This window comes from Capricornis sumatraensis, chromosome 15, assembly GCF_032405125.1.
Source record: "Capricornis sumatraensis isolate serow.1 chromosome 15, serow.2, whole genome shotgun sequence".
NCBI lineage: Eukaryota > Metazoa > Chordata > Mammalia > Artiodactyla > Bovidae > Capricornis > Capricornis sumatraensis.
Genome location: NC_091083.1, coordinates 5598200 through 5620042, shown reverse-complemented (window position 1 = coordinate 5620042; position 21843 = coordinate 5598200).

The window sequence follows — 21843 nt, the reverse complement described above, 5'->3', positions numbered from 1 at the left end:
TGATTCTAGATAAAGTTGCACTGAAACACACTGGGAAACTGAAAGATTCAGTATTTTCATACTTCCGTAACAGAACTGCCTACGAAGTCCACAGGGAGAACAGTATTACGTAGGGTCTAATTAGTTAAGAAAAAGGCAACTTTAAAATTCTGAAGACACTTTTAGTCTCCATCTTTTGTATTATCTTAGGAAGCTGGAACACTGCCCCCAAGGAGTGCCGCCCTATCAATGCTGTTTTAAGTGGAAATGGTCAATCAGTCATACCTATTATTTCCCCAGAAGAGGTAAGGCGAGCCACACGCATACACATTTACATGCGTTGCACCGTGCCAACTATTTCCAACCGAAATAATCATATACACGTCGAGCCGAGCTATTTCCAGCCAGAAGCAGCGAATGTCTGGACAGAGTCTAAGGAAACCCAACAGGCGGTGACTGCAGAGGGAGGGGCGGCCGCGCGGACCCCCAGCTCTCGCGCGTTCCGGGCGCCCGGCCACCGCACCGGCTCCGGGGCAGGGCATCTGGGTGCGCGCGCGCGCGTCCGGGACGCACCCGCCGGGAACAAACAAGCCCCGCGGGCCCAGGCGGGAGGGAGCATCCTCGGGCGGGACTCGGAAAGCCTTCTCCTACCTGTCACTTTGCCCGGAGCTGCTGCCGGAGATGCGGCCGCGGCCGCCGCCTGGAGATCCAGTGGGTGCGCGCGCGGGGGTGCGCGCGTGTGTGTGTGAGCTCCTGTGTGCGGTGCGGCTCACTAGCTGCTCCCCGCGTCACCAGCCCCTCCACCCCGGACCGCGCCGGCCGGCGAGCCCGCCCCTCGCCCGCCCCGCCCCCGCCCCTGCCCCTGCCTCCCCGGAGCGGTCCTCACCTCCACGAGGGGCCCGGGTCTCAGCGGGCGCCCCCGGCCAAGCCGCCGGGCCGTGCCGGCCTGCTGCGCCCGTCCGCCGGCTCGGCGCGCCCCGGCCCCGGGCCCCGCCGCCCCTAGCGGCCGGCCGCTCTCTCCTGGCTCAGCCCCCGAGTCTCCCTCTACGTCTTCGCCTCCCGGCTCCGGATCCCGAGCCGTCGCCTCGCAGCCCCAACCTGCCCGGGCTACGGAGCATGCCCAGTGCGGCGCGCCCGGCCGGCTGGGGGTGGGCAGGGGCCGGGCCGGCCGCGATCCCGCGGGGCAGGGAGGGGGCCGGCGGGCGCGGGGCGCCCTTGCGCTGGGGGCCTGGGGCCGGCCGGGCGGAGGGCTTCGCCCGGAAACGGTGGGTGGGGCGTCCGGGAAGCCGCCGCGCGGCGGACTCCGCGGGGTCTCCGCGGTCGCCCCCCGTGCTCCCGGCGCCGCCAGGCAGGCCCGGGGCCGGGTCGGGGGGCGCCCAGGGGGGCGCCTCCCGAGCAGCACCTGGGAGGAGTGAGGGGATCCGGAGGGAGACGCGCCGTGGGCCCGGGCCGGGGGTAGGGGGTTAGAAGAGTGGAGAGGGATCCGATCCAGCGACAGCTGACGACCTACAGTTGTTGGCGGGGGTGGGGGGGTTTATTTGTTTATATTTTGTTTAAGAAACACCTCAGGCGCTTACCATGCTTCAGGCACGGTCCTAAACGCTTTTTATTCCTGGAATCCTTGAAACAATCTTCCAAAGCAAATATCCCTCTCTCTCCTTCCCACCCCGCCTCTTGCCCCGGAGCCTTAAACTGAGGCACCGAAAGATAAAGTGGTTCCAAAAAGTCTTCCCCCAAGTGCAACCCAGGGACGCAACCGCCCCCGCCCCCAGACGTCGGTCCCCGAGATGCGGGGGCGTAAGCTCGCCTCGGGCCCCAGGTGACTCCGAGTCACCCACACTAAAGGGGTTACACGGCGCTCCTTCCAGCATCACCCTTTGTGTGGACCCTCACAACTCGCGGCTCCAGGACTCCCTCCCGGGAGGACTCTCCTCCCTGAGGCCACTCCGCCTCCTTCTCCGGCCGGCGGCCACCAAAACCCGGAGACGTGGCACCTGCGCACTGGGGACCGGGCCGCACTCGCGCCCGCACTGGGCATGCTCAGCCCGGGAGCGGGTCCCGCTGGCCGGGAGCAGAGAGCGAGCCTGGCAGCCCCTGCGGGCTGAGGGGTGAGAGCAGGATGTGGGCGCGAACCATAGCCAGGCCCCGAGGACGAGAGGCGACTGCAGACCCCAAAGGCTTGTTCCCCTGGCACAGCCTGACCTCTTGCAGGCAGAGCTGAGAGGAGGGTAATCACAAGTTTACCAACTGGGCATCTTTCAGCGGAGGGGGCTGAGGGCCCACTGACAACTCCTGCTAAAACCCTAAACTGCAGTTTGAGCTGGGCCCTAAGAAAAGCTTTCCTGTCTGCATGTTGAGCAAACCCGGAAAAAGAGCCTAGACCGAGTTTCCCTGGGAGACAGGAGGAAGCTGTGGGACTTTTCCCTGTTGGAAGTCTTCAAGATGTGATCCTGAGTGACGCCTGGGCGCTGATAGCTCTGCCCCCGAGTCACCTGGAGGACTTGTCACAGTGCAGATTCTGGCTCAGGAGGTGTGGGTGGGACCGCAGATTCTGTGTTTGTAACGACTCCCACAAAGGTGATGTTGTTGCTGGCCCTCAGATCAGACTTTTATCAGTATTTTAGTTATGTTCTCTATTTTATATTTAACTAAGATTTAGAAAAGCTAAGCAGTTTGCCCCAACCAACTGCTCACACAGCCAATAAGTAGAGTAGTTCATTTCAAACCCAGTTCTGGAGGACTTCCTGGTTAAGTTCCTGTATTCCCCGCATATCACCGGTTGACAGATGAGCGAGAAGATGTCATCTGTGTGTCCTGATTGTGTTAACAGTGGAACTTAATTTAGTACACGGTTCTCCCAAATATAGTGTATCAGTTAGCCCTTGCTGTGTAAAACCTACACAAAAACTTAGTGGCCTAAAGCAACAACCATTCCACGGAATCAGCAGCGCAGTTGTCTGCTGTTTTCTCTGGTTCCACTCAGGCAGATGGAGACATGTGGAGTCTGAAGTGTTGTCTCGCTGGCTAAGATGACAGGGTGTTTTCTCCATATGGTGAGATCCTGATTCCCAAGAGCAAGCCCCAGTTTAAAACATTTCATACCTACGTTTCCTAACGTCCTATTCACTAAGAAAGTCACATGGTCCTGCCCAGGATCAAAGAATGGAAAAATGGTGCACTTCAGTTTTTGATAGGAGAGAAAAGTAGAAAGGTTTTATTTTATGGTTTTTAGGTTTTTTTCCCCAACCTACTACATACACCAGTTTCCACAAAAGTAACCCCACTGCCCTAGGGTTCACACAGGGTGACATAGATTAAGCCTATCTTTAATTTTAAATATTAGTAAACCAACTCACAGCAACATTTATTGTTATTGCTGGGTCTTCAATCTAATATTGTTTACTAAGGAATCTCAGTTTAGAACGTTTAAATAGTTAGATGTTATTTTGAAGTACAAAGTTCAGTTCGATTATTTGGAGCCCGGTGGGCTACAGTCCATGGGGTCGAAAAGAGTCAGACACAACTCCAGGACTAACACTTTCGCTTTCACTCTTCTTTAATAACATTTCAGATAGTCATTCACTCAAGGAACATTTTTGAAACCTTTTATATACAAGGCACTCTTTGCCCAGTGTATTGAGATAAAAGAGACAAAATCATTGCCCCTATGAGGCTTAGACATTATCAGAGGAAACACACAATAAATAGTATATACCATCAAGTAGTACTGAGAACTATGACAGAAAAGCAAAAGGATTTTTGAGGTAGGACAGGTGACTGCTATTTTTGCCAGAGATCAGAGATGGCCTCTCTGAGGATGCATCATTTTTGTGGAGGCTGGAACAAAGAGAGATGCATATCTGGGGAACAGTGTTTCCAGCAGAGGGACGAGAAGGGCCCTGAGACCCAATGTACCTAGCATGTGCAAGAAACAGGAAAGAGGCCAGGCTGGCAGAGTGAGGCACCAAGTGGGTGGCACTGGAGTCACAGAGGCAGCGGGGGCCCAGACCACACAAGAGCACAGAGAGCACTTTGGACTTTAGTCTGAGTGTGATGGAAGGCCAGTGGAAGTTGTTGTGCAGAGTGTGGCCATGAGCTGGCTGGCAGTTTAGAGAACTTCAGTTGAGAATTTTCCTAGGGTTGACAGGACAAAAAGGGAGCCCATTAAAAGGACATAGCCATGGTTCTCCACGGGCAGATTTTATCATTTTCGGGTTGTTTGTTTTTCTTGGCCACACCACGTGGCCTACAGGATCTTGATTCCCAGACCAGGAAAGGAACCCACGCCCCCCTGCAGTGCATGAGCCATGTCTAACGACTGGAACATCAGGGACCAGTCCATTTTCAGTTTTAAAACTCAGACTGTTCAAATCTTCAACCTCAAACACAATTTAAATCCCGTCTAGTCCCCGAGGAAGGCTCCAGCTCCGTCCTTTACTCTTTGAAGTAGAAGGCCAGCGGCACAGGACCTGGTCCTTAAACACTGTCTCACCTGCCCCCTGCCCTTGCCGAAAGGCCTAGTTCCTCCAGCATGTTGGGCAGGAAAGAGGAAGGAAAGGGACAAGTGTCTGTATCCTGTGGCCACCGTGGCTCTCCTCAGCTAGCTGTGACCAGTGACACTGGGGCAGTTGTCCCTAAGCTGGCCTTCTGTCATGGAGAACATGGTTAGGCTCTTGGAGGGCCCTTCTGGACCTCCTTCCAGGCCCCTTCCTCCAGCTCTGCTCCTTTTATCCCAAAGCCCCTGGTTCTCTCCATGGTGGTTCAGCCCAGTGCATCTTCTTGTTGGGGTTCACATGCCAGGAAGGCCACCCTATGGTGAGGCACCCACAAGAAAGCCAGGCATCCAGCAGCCTTCCACAGTGTCCACTGAAAACACAGAGAAGCTAGAGAAAGTTGCCCATCCCAGCCAGGCTAAAAGTTGGTAGGAAGGAGGCAGATAAGATGGAGCTGTTTCTGCCGCGAGGGGATCCCTAGACCCAGTACTTTCTCAAGTATATGGATCCCTGAACATGCCTTGCCTTTGTACTTAGGAGAATTAACATTCACCACAATGGCCAAAGAGAAACGTTAGTGCAACCAGCTCCTTATTTCTAGTTTTATGAAGTCTTATGTGTTATTGATGCTTTGTATGAGAGGAGGAGCAAGAACAGGAGTCCTTTTAATAGTCACACCTGTATTTGCCAAAGATCACGTTGCATTCTTTCTACAGAAAGGACAGTGCATCTCCTGTCCTGATTTAAAGCGATATGTTAATCACAGCTTCCACCGGGCTCTTTCCTTGCTGTCCTTTGTAAATGAAAAGATCACCACTGGCCCCATTTGTCCAGTTTGCCTTAATTAGGAACATAATCTTTGAAAAGTTAGCAGCACAGAACAACCTGACATGGGGTATCTCTGCCTCAAGGTATCTCCTCCCTAACCTTGAGTGTCTTGCTCCACTAAAACCTGTTAGGGGCACTGAGAACCAAGGAGAGTGGTGGTGAAGAAAATGGCCTAAGGAGTCAGTGTATGTGGAATACAATGGCAGTTGGGGTTGGAGGGAAACCACTAACCACTTTCTGTTAAATCAGTTGTTAATTGGAGTATAAAGGGAAGATAGAAAAATAGAGAAGAGCATTTAATTTCATTCCAAACAACTTGACTTTAGAGAATTTTCCAAGTGTGAGCTAGGCTTAGAATTTGACAAGAATGTAGAGGTGCCAACCTACTACTGTATGGTGATAATGGTGGTTATGATGATGACTGTTTTATAAAAGTATAACATACATAATAAAGCATGAAAAGAGCTTGAGGAATTTTCACTAATATGATTACTTACATGACCACCACTTGGATCAAAATGTCAGAATATTTTCAGCATTCCCAAAAGTTTCATACTCCCTCCTGGTCAAAATCATGCATGCACACACACACATCACCACCATCACCATCACTAACACAGATAATCACTATTCTAACAGCACTGAATTGTCCTCTATTTTTGAACTTCATATAAATGGAACCATGCAGAATATGCTTGGCACCTGGCTTCTTATTGTGTCTGTGAGATTCATTCACATTGCAGCTGATACGTGTAGTTTATTGCTTTAAATTGTTGTATATCACTGAATGAGACCCAGGTCTCTCGCATTGTAGGCAGATGCTTTACCATCTGAGCCACCAGGGAAGTCTTGTATGAGTGGATCAAAATGTGTTTATCCAGTCTATTGTGATGGTAAATTTTTTCAGGTTTTTTTTTAAATTGCACTTGTGTATGTGTGTGTATGTGCCTTCTCGGGTCCAGCTCTGTGACTTCATGGCCTATAGCCTGCCAGGCTCTGTCCATGGAATTTTCTAGGCAAGAATACTAGAGCAGGTTGCCATTTCCTTCTCTAGGGGATCTTCCCCACCCAGGGATCAAACCTGCATCTCTTGCATCTCCTATATTGGCAGGCAGGTTCTTTACCAGCTGAGCCACCAGGGAAGCTTCTGAAGCACACTTAAAGGTCCTTGAAAGCCAACGCTACACTCTCATCCTACTTCTTTGTGTACACCTTATTACTGGTGCAATAGTATACTGAGTACTCAATACTTAATGGGTTGTTTTGTGAAAATAAAGATTATTCTGTGTCATGATGAAGTAAATTCATCACTGTTTTACTCAAAAGCACAAATAAATTATTACATGTTTCTGAATAAAAAATAAAGGATTTTTCCAAAGTAAGTCAAAGGACAATGAAATTATTTTTTCTGATGCTAAAACATTTGTAATGATTTCCTTGAAGTATAAGAAATAGATGCTGTTACATTTAAATGAGAAAGCCTCAGACATGGATGTCAGCATTTAACCTATAAAATATGATTTATAAATGAGTACACTGTTTTTACTTTCCTGATGTTTATGGCAAGATTACATAAAATGAAATGAAGGCGTATGGAAAATATACACACCACTTAATGAGGCTGCTAAACTGCTGGCCTAATTGCACAGTTTTGTTTCTCTCCATTTTTCCAATGTGAACAAATCAGTTTTTTTTTAAAAAAATACAATGATTCATTCCTACCATCTCTGTTATGCAGTAATAAGATTAAAAAATGCATTAACTTACAATATAAATATCAATTGCACATTCAACAAGACTCAATGTTCTTTTCTTTCCTTCACTGACTCCATGTGGTTGGAATCACAACAAAAGCATAAAAGCACAATTCAGCTAAATTGATTGTTCCTCTATGTCTCAGGAAAACCAACATTTTCTCCTACACAGAAAAATTAATTTCTTTGATCTTCCTCTTTCAGTCATTTTTGCCATTGTGGTTCATGGTAGCCAAGATAAAAATAATGGATTTTTACAAGTTTCCATCCAGAAGCGATTTAGAGGATCAAGTGATCCAATCACTTCAACTAATGGATGAATATTTTAAACCTCAGAGGTGTTGTGACTTGTTCAAGTCTATGACATACTGGGATCCCAGCTTCTACATCCTGCCTGCACGTGTTATTTCCCTAGCTGAGTCGTTGCGTTGGGTCTCACATTTAGGGCCAGGACAGGGTAAACTGTCCATGGTGGGAGGGTGCTGCAAAGGGAAGGATGAATAACGGAGGCCATCGTTGCCATCTACCGCCCCATATTACTCACCTTCACATTCTCTGATGGTAGGGTCCGTAACTTATCTAATTTCTCATCCTCAGGGCTCAACATGGTGCTAGGAACACAGTGAGGTGGTAATACATGTTTACTGAGCTGAAAATGAATGGCCCTGCAATCCACTGAGGGCTGGAACCAGAACCAGTGAGTTATTTTTTACTTATTTGCAGCCTCACATTACACCTCAAGTGGTCATTAAGTAATATTGATTGACTCTGTTGTATAAATATCTCTTAAATCATTCTTTCCATTCAAGGCTCAGCTTCTCCAACCTCTCCAGGAGGAATTAAGCTTCTTTTGTTTCCCCAAAGAACCTTGTACATTTCTATTCTTATAGCACTTGCCTCTTAGAGTTATCTGTGTGTCTGTTTCACCTTAAAGGAGTGTGAAACTCTGGAGGGCAAAAATCAGGGTTCCAGCTCTTTGTTTTCTTGCAAAAGAGGTAACAGTGTATATTTTTGAAATAGGTAACACATGCACAAGATACAAAATTCAAAATGTGTAAAAAGGATATAAGTGAAAAATAAGGACTACTTCCTACTTCCAAATACCAGGAGGAAATCATATTCCTGTGCCTGTGAGTCTTTATCATACCAACTTATATACATGAATTATTCCTACTTCTTACACATTGCTTTTTAAATTTAATCTATTTTAGAAATTATACCCACACTTGTCGACTTCCTTAGGGGCTCAGTGGTAAAGGTCCTGCCTGCCAATGCAGGAGATACAAGTTTGATCCTTGGGTCAGGAAGATCCCCTGGAGAAGGAAATGGCTACCCACTCCAGAATTCTTTCCTGGGATATCCCATGGACAGAGGAGCCTGGCGAGCTACAGTCCATGGGGTCACCTATTTCATTCTTGCCCCACCCATTTCCCTTTGGACATCCGCCAGTTTCTTCTCTTTATCTATTGGTCTTGCCCTATTTTGTTAAGTTTCTTCCTTTGTATTACTGTTTAGAATCTACATGAAAGTGAAATCATATGGTATTTGTCTTTCTCTGTCTGATTTATTTCACTTACCATAATACCCTTGAGGTCCATCTGTGTTGTCAGAAAGAGCAAGATCTCTTTCTTTTTTATGGCGAATATTCCATTAACCACATCGTCCTTATCCATTCATTTATCAATAGATACACAGGTTACTTCCGTATCTTGGCTATTGTAAATAGTACTGCAATGAACATAGGGGTATATATATCATTTAAAGTTTGTCTTTTTGTTTTCTTTAAAAAAAAAAAATACCCAGAACTGGAATTGTTGGATCATATGGTAGTTATGAATTTTAAAATAGGAAAAAACAGCTATACTTTCAATCATCTCATTTTTCTTTTCATCCCCAATGTTTAGTAGGGATAAGTTCTTAATAAATATTTGCTAATAGATGAAGGAAGAAGAGAGGAATATTGGTTTTTTTACTGCTGTTTTGTCAATATCAAATTACTTATCATTTTGGTGGCTTAAAACCACAAAAATTTATTATCTCACGACTCTGTAGGTTGCAAGTCTGAAGTGGGTCTCCTGGGTTAAAGTCAAGGAGCCGCCCCCTTCTGAAGGCTCCAGGAGAGATCCCCTGCCTATTCCACCTTCTAGAGGCACAGCCCACAGCACGTGGTGACAGCCCCCTTCCTCCATCTTCAAACCGAGCCAGAGTCACGTGCTTTTCACAGGGCATCACTCTGACCTTCTTTTCTTGCTCCCTTTTCCACTCTTGAGGACATTTGTGATTACACTGGGCCCACTTAGATAATCTGAAATAATCTCCCGAATCTCAAAATTTTTAACTGCATCTGCAGAAAGTCCTCTTTGTCATGTAAAGGACATATACTCTGTAGTCCTAGGGGCTGCCCAGGTGGTGCAAGAGTAAAGAATCTGCCTGCCAGTGCAGAAAGTGCAGTTCCATCCCTGGGTTGGGAGGATCCCCTGGAGTAGAAAATGGCAACCCACTCCAATATTCTTGCCTGAAAAATTCTGTGGACAGAGGGGTCTGGTGGGCTACAGTCTATGACGTTGCATAGAGTCAGACATGCACATGAATGCATGCAGAGTTTAAGACATGGATGTTTTTTGGGAGGGGGCTTAATCTATTTAACACAGAGGGAGAAAAGAGAATAAAGGAGAAAGTAAGCTAACTATTTTTATGCAAATTTAATTTTATACTGCAATAGAGAGGTTCTCTTTGGTATTAATTAGAGCTTTAAATTCTTACAGTGATTAAGCACTTGGAGTATCTGTGAGATAAATGAAAATCTTGTAACTTCAGATCAAAGTTGAAAATTATATTGTGGCTGGTATAAATGGGTAGATGTCTTGATTAATCTTATATCTAGGAGGAATAAAATGTACAATTAAAATATATTGCTTAAAAAGTCTGTTAACGCATTTCCTAGATGTTCTGGTTGCCAGTGTAGTAAATAGTATAAAAAGTCAAATATAAATATAAAATTAAGTTTAAATATAAAATAGTATAGTTTAAATAAAAGGGTAAAATATAAATTAAAATATATACCATAAAGTAGAAAGGCAAATAGATATAAATAATTAATAAACAAAAAAGTTTGAGAATAAATGAGGAAATATTTCAAATTTGTGATGATGAAAAGAGGCTTTTCTAAACTTAGCTTTTGAAATCTGAGTTTTCATGGGAAATAAGATGAAACGTGGAAAACTTTTGATTCAGAGAGACTGTACAAAAATATTCAGTTCAGTTCAGTTGCTCAGTTGTGTCCAACTCTTTGAGACCCCGTGGACTGCAGCATGCCAGGCTTCCCTGTCCATCACCAACTCCTGGAGCTTATTTAGACTCCTGTCCATCGCTTCAGTGATGCCATCCAACCATCTCCTCCTCTGGCGTCCCCTTCTCCTCCTGCCTTCAATCTTTCCCAGCATCTGGGTCTTTTCCAATGAGTCAGTTATTTACATCAAGTGACCAAAGTATTGGAGTTTCAGCTTCAGCATCAGCCCTTCCAATGAATATTTCAATGAATATTTAGGATTGACTGATTGGATCTCCTTGCCGTCTAAGGGACTATCAAGAGTCTTAACACAAATGCCATTCAGAAATTAAGTGATAGAAAGCATCTAGACTGTAGTTATAAAACATATAAAATGCATTGCATGTATGTTCATGACTACAACTTGGATTAACTCTCTGACACCTTAATGAAATAAATACATTCATTTTTTTTTTTTAAAGAATGAAAAATAGTTCCGATCCACCTTGTGGATTACTGAATATCCCAAGGCAAATCATTTCTTTGAAACTGCTTATAGCATGTGGAAAAAGTTTTTAGTTTTTTTTTAAATCCTTTTTCAAATCTCAGTAGCTTCTCTGCTCCTTCATAAGGTGGCACTGTTCCTCCCAGCCCCAGAAGGCAGATCTAGAAGCACAAAAGTGGCATTCAGGATGGATAACACCTATTGCCCACTGCTCCTCACTGTTTTTAATACCATGCTGATGCTTCTCCAGGGAGCATGGCTCTAGTTTCATCCGTTTACGGGAATGAACGGCTTTGGGCTCACTTCTCTTTTTCTTACTTCAGTGTCATTCTGTGAGAGCACAGCACACTTTTTCAGTGCACCAGACCCATCTGATTATAAGCATTAGAACTAGGTTGATTCAGCCTTTGGGTTAATATTAGAAAAATAAATCAAAACAGAAGTGAGTTAAGTACAATTAAATGTTGGTACAGATGAGGGATTCACCAGTGCAGTGGAGTTTTCCACGTGCAGTTTTGGTGAATTTAGGTAGTGCCCATCAACGTGACTTCTCTTATTCCAGTTTCCCCACAATTTTGATGATATTCAGAAAAGTATTGGTTCTTTATTAGATGCTCAGACTGATGTTGAGATCTATGGGGGCTGTACAGAGCACACCTCAGCAAGATTTTATCCTCAAGGGAATCTTTATTTACATATAACATTGCTTGACTTATTTTTTTCTTCTTGTCATCTATTGCAGAACATGGCATAGTCTCTTTTTTCCACTTATGCATGCTTTCCCCCCAGCATGACTCATTGTAAACTTTACAGAGACCTCAGGCAGGGCAGTCTCCTGGAATCCTTGGCATATATATACATAAAGGTATTTACGCAAGCATGCAATTGTACGTGGGCTTCCCAGATGGCACTGGAGGTAAAGAACCTGCCTGCCAATGCAGAAGATGTTAAGAGACATGGGTTCGATCCCTGGGTCGTGAGGATCCCCTGGAGGAGGACTTCATAAGCCACTCCAGTATTCTTGCCTGGAAAATCCCATGGACAGAGGAACCTGGCAGGCTACGGTCCATAGGGTTGCACAGAGTTGGACAGAACTGAAGCAATTTAGCACATACACACACATAATTTTATATGTTAAACATATACACACATATATACATAGAAAGGATATATGATAAGGAATTGACTTTACAATTACAGAGCCTGAAGTGTCCCAAGGTCTACAGGCAGTCAGCTGGAGGCTGAGGAGAACCAATGTGCATGTAGCTGCACTCTGAGTCCAGAGACACAAGAACTTGGAGGGTTCATTGTTTGAGTTCCAGTCCAGAAGTCAGCAGGTCTGAGACCCAAGCTGTTGCTCCAGGCTGAGTCTGAAGGCTGGAAAGGCCAGTGTCCCAGCTCACAGTCAGGCAGGAGGAATCCTTCTTACCCATCCTTTTTGCTCTATTCACGTCTTCAACTGATTGGGTGAGGCCTGCCCACAATAGAGTGGGCCATCTGCTTTATTCAATCTACTGATTCAAATGTTAATCTGATTTGGAAACACCCTTCCAGACCCACTGTAAATAGTGTTTGGCCAAATATGAGGGTCAGACAGCCCATGACTCTGCTGAGACGTGAAAGTAACCATCACCTTACCTGGCACCTGAGTTAGTGAATTCTGACTCAGGAACTCTTAAGGACTACTTCTAGTTCTCATTCATCTCTTTCTTCCTTTGAACTTCTATAATGTTTTGGTGCTAATACTATAAAGAAATAGCTCTATATATAACACTGTAATGCATTTTATTGATTGTTTATGTCCATTTTGTTTTCCTAGATACATGGGAAGGGGAAAAAAATGAAAGAAATCATCAGCATCTTTGGTCATGCAGTAAGTAGGGCAAACTGGAGTTTTTCTCTTTCACAGGAGAAAGGAAAGGAGTTCTTGTCCCACATCAAGTCCAGGAAAGGTTTGCTCTGAGCGAACCATTCCTAAAGGTTTGAGTTTGCTTATAGAAGGGAAGATTGGTATCTCATTGGGCATAAAGCTGGGCAAGAGCTGGACTACAAAACCTATAGTTGGCTGTGTGTTAAGTGGGACTTGAGGAATAAGTTCTTGGGAAAGCTTGAGATGTAGTCCACAGTTTGGGATTCTGAATGAACATTAAGTTCAATGCCTGCTTCTCAGGTGGACCAGTCTGAATTCTTTTGAGACCACATTTTATGAAAGTGAACCATTAATATCAATTATCTTCTGGGTACACAAAAGCCCTGCACTTCTCATCTCTCTAAAGGGTGTGCAGAGCTGTGATTTAATTCTGGCCAGTGCACTACAGGCAACAGGGACAAGTGTTGTTTCTGATCTGAGAAAGTGAAAATCCTTGGAGATTCCCAGTGTTTTCTTTCTCTCCTGTGACCCTTTGAAAGATCCGTATTAGATTAAATAGCCATAAGATGGAAGCAGGCTAGATCTCTGAGTCACCTCTTAAAAGGCAGATGCTCTGGAGTTCTGCTGGCCTCACAGCAGATTTTCCATTAGTAAGAAATAAAACTTTGTTGAGGTCACTGACAGTCCTGATTCATTTAACCAGAGTAGGATAAGTGGTAATAGAATAACTCAACCTATTCTGACTAACGTAGAATCTGAAACCGGCAGTAGGGTGCCACTGGAATAAAAATGTTAAATATTTGGTAGAGGCTTATAAGTCAGAGGGTGGGCGGTAAGATAATATGTATCTGAGTCTGCAGAGACAGTGATGCGTGTGTACAGGAGCAAAATATTTGTTACAAAGCTTGTCAGATATAACTTTAGAGATATGTTAGATTTTTATTACTGCTACAGCAAACTTCTACAGATTTAGACTTAAAGTAACACAATATTATTTTAAAGATCTGTTGGGTGATCGGTCGTACACAAACCTCACCAGACTATCATCAAGGGGACAGCAAGCTGCATTCTTTTCCAGAACCTATTTCCTTGCTCAATTAGGTTGCTGGCAGAATTCAGTTCCCTGCAAAATTCCTTGTAGGACTGAGGTTCACATTTCCATGCTCACTGTGAACTAAGGGTTACTCCCAGTATTAGCAATCTCCACCTTCCTTGAATTTTGGCCACCTTCCTCCATCACCAAAAATACCAAGGACCTCTATAATCTTCATGTTGAATCTCTTTGACTCACTCTTCTACTTCCCTCTTTCCCTTTTAAGAACACACATGGCTAAACTGGAGCCATCTAAATAGTGCAGAATGATTGCCAAAATGAGATTCAGAATTAAGCTCATTCCATCTGCAATCTCAATCCCCTTTTCCACAGTTTTCCAGGATTAGGATATGGACATCTTTTGGAGTCAGTAGTCTGCAGTCCATGGGGTCGCTAGAAGTCGGACAGGACTGAGCAGCTTCACTTTCCCTTTTCACTTTCATGCTTTGGAGAAGGAAATGGCAACCCACTCCAGTAATCTTGCCTGGAGAATCCCAGGGACGGAGGAGCCTGGTGGGCTGCCGTCTATGGGGTCGCACAGAGTCGGACACGAGTGAAGCGACTTAGCAGCAGCAGCAGCAGCAGCAGCAGTCTGCCCAAGACAGGAGGCACATAACACTAATGGGCTTGAATTGCAGAGATAGAGACTGGAAAATGAGACCTTAGTTGTTGATTGGTTGCATTTGGTAAAAGTGTTACAAGAAAGGGATGAGCTAAGAAAACAATTGCAAATTTGCAAGTAGAAATGAGAAAAAATAGATTCCTGAAATTCAGAAACTTGAAGGTTTGGAAAAGCTTTATTTTTTCCAGTTCCCCAAAAAACAGATGGGTTCTAAAAATACATTCTATCTAATAAAATGCCAGGATAAACTCCCTGTTGATTAAAGGATCTTAAGACAAAGACTAAATATATGACACCCAGTAAAACTTTTGAGTTTGACAAAATGACTTAAGGCAAAGATTAAAGTAGGTGGGCACAGCTAACATCATACTCAGTGGTGAAAAACTGAAAGCTATCTCTCTAAAATCAGGAGCAAGACAAGGATGCTCACTCCTGTCACTTCTATTTAACATAGTATTGGAAGTCTTAGAGCAATCATGCAAAGAAAAGAAATAAAAGAATCCAAATTGGAAAGGAAGAAATAAAACTGCCATCATGTGCAGATGATATCATTTTATAGTAAGTAAGTAAGTGAAGTCGCTCAGTCGTGTCCAACTCTTTGCGACCACATGAACTGTAGCCTACCAGGCTTCTCTGTCCCTGGGATTCTCCAGGGAAGAATACTGGAGTGGGTTACCATTTCCTTCTCCAATCATTTTATAGTAGTAAACCCTAAAGACTCCACCAATAAAGGAGAAAAAAACTACTAGAAATAATAAACAGATACAGTAAAGTTGCAGAGTACAAAAATCAACACAAAAATTATTTTCGTATCTATATCCTAACAATTAACTAGCTGAAAGAGAAATTAAGTAAACAACTCCAACTACAATCATAACTAAAGAATAATTGTTGTTTTTGGTCAGTCACTCAGTCATGTCCAACTCTTTGCGACTCGTAGACTGCAGCATGCCATGTGTCCCTGTCTTTCACCTAAATAAATTACCTAGGAATAAATTTAAGTAGGTGAAAGTTCTATAAACTAAAAACTATAAAGCATTCTCGAAAGTAATTGAGGAAGACACAAATAAATGGTAAGATATTTGTCCATATTACTCAGAGCAATCTACATAGCCAATAAAATCCCTTTAAAAGTCCCAAGGACATTTTTAATAAAAATAGAACAAAAAATTCTATATTTTATATGGAGGCATAAAGACTTTGAATAGTCAAAACAATTCTGAGAAAAAGAAAATTGTAAATATCACAAGCCCTGACTCACACTATTTTACAAATCTATAGTGATCAAAACAGTATATCAGTGGCAGAAACACAGATATATAGATCAATGGAACAGAACTGAAAGCCCCGAAATAAACCCATGCAGATAGAGACAACTGATACGAAATTAAAAGATGCTTGTTCCTTGGAAAGAAAGCTATTATGATAAACCTGGATATTAAAAAGCAGAGCCATCACTTTGCTGACAAAGATCTGTATAGTCAAAGCTATGGTTTTTCCAGTAGTCATTTGCTAGAGAAGATTCTTGACAGTCCCTTGGACAACATGGAGATCATACCAGTCAATTCTAAAGGAAATCAACCCTGAATTTTCATTGATAGGACTGATGATGAAGGTGCAGCTCAAGCACTTTGGCCAACTGGTGCAAAGAGCTGACTCAGTGGGAAAAGCCCTGATGCTGGGAAAAACTGAGGCTTAGAGGAGAAAGGGGCAACAGAGGATGAGATGGTTGGATGGCATCACTGACTGAATGGATGTGACTTTGAGCAGATTCAAGGAGATAGTGAAGGATAGGGAAGCCTGGCATGCTGTAGTTCATGGGGTTGCAAAGAGTCAGACACAACTTAGCGAATGCACAACATTGTTCAATAAAGGAGAAAAGAACAATAGAAAAAGATACTTTCTTCAATAAATGGTGACTCTCTAGGCAAGGTAAACAAAAGCAAAACTAAACAAATATTACATAAAATTTAAAAGATTCTGCACATAAAAGAAAATTATCTACAAAAGAGAAAGATAACCTACCAAATAGAAGGTAATTTGCAAATGATCAGGGGTTTGTTGCTCAGTCTTTCATGGCATCAGGGACTTTCCCAACGAGTCAGCTCTTGCTGTTCAAACGACTCTCAAGAGTGTTCTCCAGCACCACAGTTGGAAAGCATCAATTCTTCAGCACTCAGTCTTCTTTATGGTCCACAGTAGTACAAGACTACTGCAAAAACCATAACTTTGACTATACAGACCTTTGTCAGCAAAGTGAAGTCTCTGCTTTTTAATTCTCTGTCTAGGTTTGTCAGATTTTCTTCCAAGGAGCAAGCGTCTTTTAATACCATGGTTGCAGTCACCATCCACAGTGATTTCTGAGCCCAAGAATATACAATCTGTCACTGTTTCCATTTTCCCCATTTATTTGTCATGAAGTTATGGGACTGGCTGCCATGATCTTAGTTTTTTGAATGTTGAGTTTTAAGCCAACTTTTCACTCTCGTCTTTCGCTTTCATCAAGGGCTCTTTAGTTCCTCTGCACTTTCTGCCGCTGGAGTAGTATCACCTGCATATCTGAGGTCACTGATATTTCTCCCAGCAATTTCTTGATTCCAGCCTGTGATTCATCCAGCCTGGCATTTTGTATTAATGTACTATGCAGAGAAGTGAAATAAGCAGGGTGACAATATACACCTTGACATACTCCTTTCTCAATTTTGAACCAGTCCATTGTTTCATGTCCAGTCCTAACTGTTGCTTCTCGTTGTGAATACAGGTTTCTCAGGAGACAGTTAGGTGGTCTGATATTACCATCTCTTTAAGAGTTTTCCACAGTTTATTGTGATCCACACAGTCAAAGGCTTTAGCATAGTCAATTAAGTAGAAGTAGATGTTTTTCTGGAATTCCCCTGCTTCCTCTATGACCCAATGAATATTGGCAATTTGATTTCTGGTTCCTCTGCCTTTTCTAAATCCAGGTTGTACACCTGGAACTTCTCATTTCACGTAGTGTCAAAGCCTAGTTTGAAGGATTTTTAGCATTATCTTGCTAGCATGTGAAATGAGCACAGTTGTGTGGTATTTTGAACATTCTTTGGCATTACCTTTCTTTGGGATTGGAGTGAAAACTGGCCTTTTCCAGTCCTGGAGCCACTGCTGAGTTTTCCAAATTTGCTAGCATAATGAGTGCAACACAAATCTTTTAGGATTTGAAATAGCTCAACTGGAATTTCGTCACCTCCATTAGCTTTGTTCCTAGTAATGCTTCCTAAGGCCCACTTGACTTCACACTCCAAAATGTCTAGCTCTAGGTGAGTGACTACACCATTGTGGCTATCTTGGTCATTATGATCTTTTTGTATATTTCTTCTATGTATTCTTGCCACCTCTTCTTAATATTTTCTACTTCTGTTAGGTCCATATCATTTCTGTCTCTTATTGTTCCCATCTTTACATGAAGTGTTCACTTGGTATCTCTGATTTTCTTGATGAGATCTCTAGTCTTTCCCATTCTATTGTTTTCCTATATTTCTTTGCATTGTTCACTTTAGAAGGCTTTCTTTTCTCTCCTTCCTATTCTCTGGAACTCTGTATTAAGTGGGTATATCTTTCTCTTTCTCCTTTGCCTTTCACTTCTCTTCTTTTCTCAGCTATTTGTAAGGCCTCCTCAGATAGCCACTTTGCCTTCTTGCAATTCTTTTTCTTTGGGATGGTTTTTGTCACGTCTTACACAATGTTATGAACCTCTGTCCATAGTTCTTCTGGCATTCTGTGTACCACATCTCATCCGTTGAATCAATTCATCACCTCCACTGTAAGGGATTTGATTTAGGTCATACCTGAATTATCTAGTGGTTTCCTCCACTTTCTTCTATTTAAGTCTGAGTTTTACAGTAAGGAGCAGATGATCTGAGCCATAGTCAGCTCCAGGTCTTGTTTTTGCTAACTGTACAGAGCTTTCCAGCATCATCTCTAAAGAATATATTCAATCCTATTTTGGTATTGACCATCTGGTGATGTCTATCTATAGTGTGGTCTCTTGAAAGGGCTTAACACTCAAAATATATAAAGAACTGATACAATCAATGATAAAACCAAATAACCTGATTTAAATGTGTAGAGTTCAAAGTCAATGCTCCGCAACAACCTAGAGGGGTGGGATTGGGAGGGAGGTGAGGGAGGACACATACGTATATCTAATGGCGATTCATGTTGACTTTTGGCAAAAACATCACAATATTGTAAAGTAAGAATCCTCTGATTTTAAAAAATGAAATATGAAAAAAAGAATAGAAAGAAAAAGAGCAACAACAAAAACAGCAATAAGTGAGTAAAGTTGCTGATAGACATGTTTCCAAAGAGGCATGGCACTGAGTCAGTGTGGTGAAATAAACTTAGGAATAACAACCAAGAAAATGTCAATTGTGGTCATCAACACAATTGTGGAACTGATTGCAGGCAAATGGATCATAAGCCTGCTAGGTTTTGGGGAGAAATATATTGCCAAAAAACCACAAATCTTTGACTATGTCATATATAAAGCAACGTTGAGCCCTGAAGGAGAGTTTTTCACCAAATGCCAGTGATGGGACAGGAAGAAGCACCAGAAGCCAGAGCCCACGGCCACAGACCCCAGGACCGAGGAACATTCTCCACCCAGGTAAGGGCTGGCACTTGCCTCAGGCGCCAGATTCAGAAGACTGCCCCCAAACTCAGTGATGACTCATTTTTTAAAACACTTACAAACCTTTACAATTAATAAGACAGATATTTTATTATTAAAGTTGAATATTTAAAATCTTATTTTAAATATTTCAAAATATTCTTAAAGATAAAATTTCACACAAAGGAACCCATGATGAATAGGAACACTTTAAATTAAGACAAAATCCACAGACAGAGATAGGGGTGGATTAATGAAGCGCTCACTCTCAGAGTTGTGTAAGCCACTCTTCACTGCTGGAAGCCATATACTGAGATGATAAAGTCTCAGTGTGGAAGCAGGTAGATTCTTAGACACCACTCGACCATCTGCTTCCCTTAAGAGTCACCAGCTCCTTAGGTGAGTTTGCATGAGTAAAAGTTACATTTTTGGTGTGCTAGACTATGGAGATTTTTAATTCGTCACCTTAACCTAAGCAAGCCTAACCTATCTAGTCATACAGCAGGCAATAAGTTTTAGAATATTTCCAGGATGCCATTAGGAGTGGGGGGAGCAAATCAGCACAGAACATTTAAAGTTGCTCTAGGAAAGAATGGAAATTTTTTCATGCTTGTATGTCTCCTATTTGAGACTGTTCAGTCTCATGGGTATATTTTTAAGAAACTGGGAGGAAAACTATAAAAATGAGCATTTGCACTTGTTATATAATGTTTAAAAAATATAATGGTGCTGAAGAAATAAGATGCGTTCCAGGAGATTCCCTTATTTTATGAACTGGGACTCATATGCCATAAAATTTCTTTGTGAATAAGTCAGACGAGGTATTGCCAAATATCAGCCTTCTAATTAGTTATACAGGCTTCCCAGGTGGTGCTAGTGTAAAGAACCTGCCTGCCAGTGCAGAAGATGTTAGACCTTGGGTTAGACCCTCAGTTTGCATGATCCCCTCTAGGAGGGCATAGCAACCTATTCTAATATTTTTGTGTGGATAATCCCATGGACAGAGGGTATACAATGAACTATCTCTTTTACAAAATCTTATTTGACCTAGGTGATGTCCCAACATGTTTTCCATGTTTAAATGATTGAGAAGGAACAGGAGAAAGGCTGATTTTCCCAGTTCCTCACTGATTTCATTTTAGATAATTATCTCTTGAGATTCACTAATTAGCTATTAAACTCAATATTCAATTAACCCCTATCATCATCACTAAATTTCAATTCATAGGTGTAATTCACTTCACTTAGTGATATATTCTTAAAGCTCTGTAAAATATGTATTTTTTAAGTGTAAAATCATATTTATTTTTGTTTTAGAGCTCTTTTCTTGCTTATCTTCAAATGGCAGCATCTTTTAAACTAGTAAATTTCTCTAGCCCCTGGCTAATGTGCTCAGGAGTTAAGGATCTAAATAGATATTGAAATGTACCAAGATGTTTGCTCTTCAATCATTTTATAGTGGAATCATTGATCACTGCTTGTCGATGATAATAATAATGATGATGATTTTTGGATTTCATTTCTGTATACCCACAAACTTCTTAAGAATCTCTTGGTACTGAGAAGCTCAGGAACAGAATAAATTGGCTATATTTAAATATTTGGGCAGCTACCCATGCAACTACTCAAAGCAGTTCTGTTTTTTAAAGTTGTACCTCTGAATTAAAAAGGGAAAAAGACTCTGTAAAGTCCTGGCTTTTCTTGAATACAATTTTCCAACACATTATAGCCTCAGAAGACCTACATCTGAGAAGGCCTCAGGAAAAAATATGTTATGGTCTTAAAAAAAATAAAAAGGATAGGAACAATTTATAGAAGAAATAGACAAGTGGGAATGTTTGGCCTCACTTGTGGTAATTGAATAAATGTAAACATTTTAAAGAAAGTAGTAGTAATATCTTTCACGCAATCACTTCTCAGCCTTTTGACTAAGATCAAGTGTAATATCTTTCACTTATTTACTTGGTAAAGACTTTCTTAAATGACCATACTTAATGCAGACAAAACAGATACTCTCTAGCCTGGTTGGTAGGATTATAAATTATCCCCAAAATAATTTGCAGTGCTTGTATATAGTGTTGGGCCTCCCAGGTGGCACTAGTGGTAAAGAATCCACCTGCCAATTCAGGAGACACAAGAGATGTGGGTTCAATCTTTTGGCTGGGAAGATTCCCTGGAGAAGGAAATGGCAATCTACCCCAGTGTTCTTGCCTGGAAAATTCCATGGCAAGAGGAGCCTGGCGGGTTACAGTCTATAGGGTTGCAAAGAGTTGGACACAACTGAGCGACTGAGCACACCAAGCACACACACCATATACGAAGCACACACACTATATATTCAAATATAGTATTCAGTTCAGTTCAGTTCAGTGACTCAGTCATGTCCGACTCTGCGACCCCATGAATCGCAGCACGCCAGGCCTCCCTGTCCATCATCAACTTCCGGAGTTCACTCAGACTCACGTCCATCGAGTCAGTTATGCCATCCAGCCGTCTCATCCTCTGTCGTCCCCTTTTCCTCCTGCCCCCAATCCCTCCCAGCATCAGAGTCTTTTCCAATGAGTCAACTCTTCGCATGAGGTGGTCAAAGTACTGGAGTTTCAGCTTTAGCATCATTCCTTCCAAAGAACACCCAGGGCTGATCTCCTTTAGGATGGACTGATTGGATCTCCTTGTACAGTGCAGTGGTGGTTCAAGAGGTTTTGCAAAGGAGTTAAAGCCTTGAAGATGAGGAGCATAGTGGCCAGCCATCAGAAGTCGATGACGAGCAATCAAGAGTCATT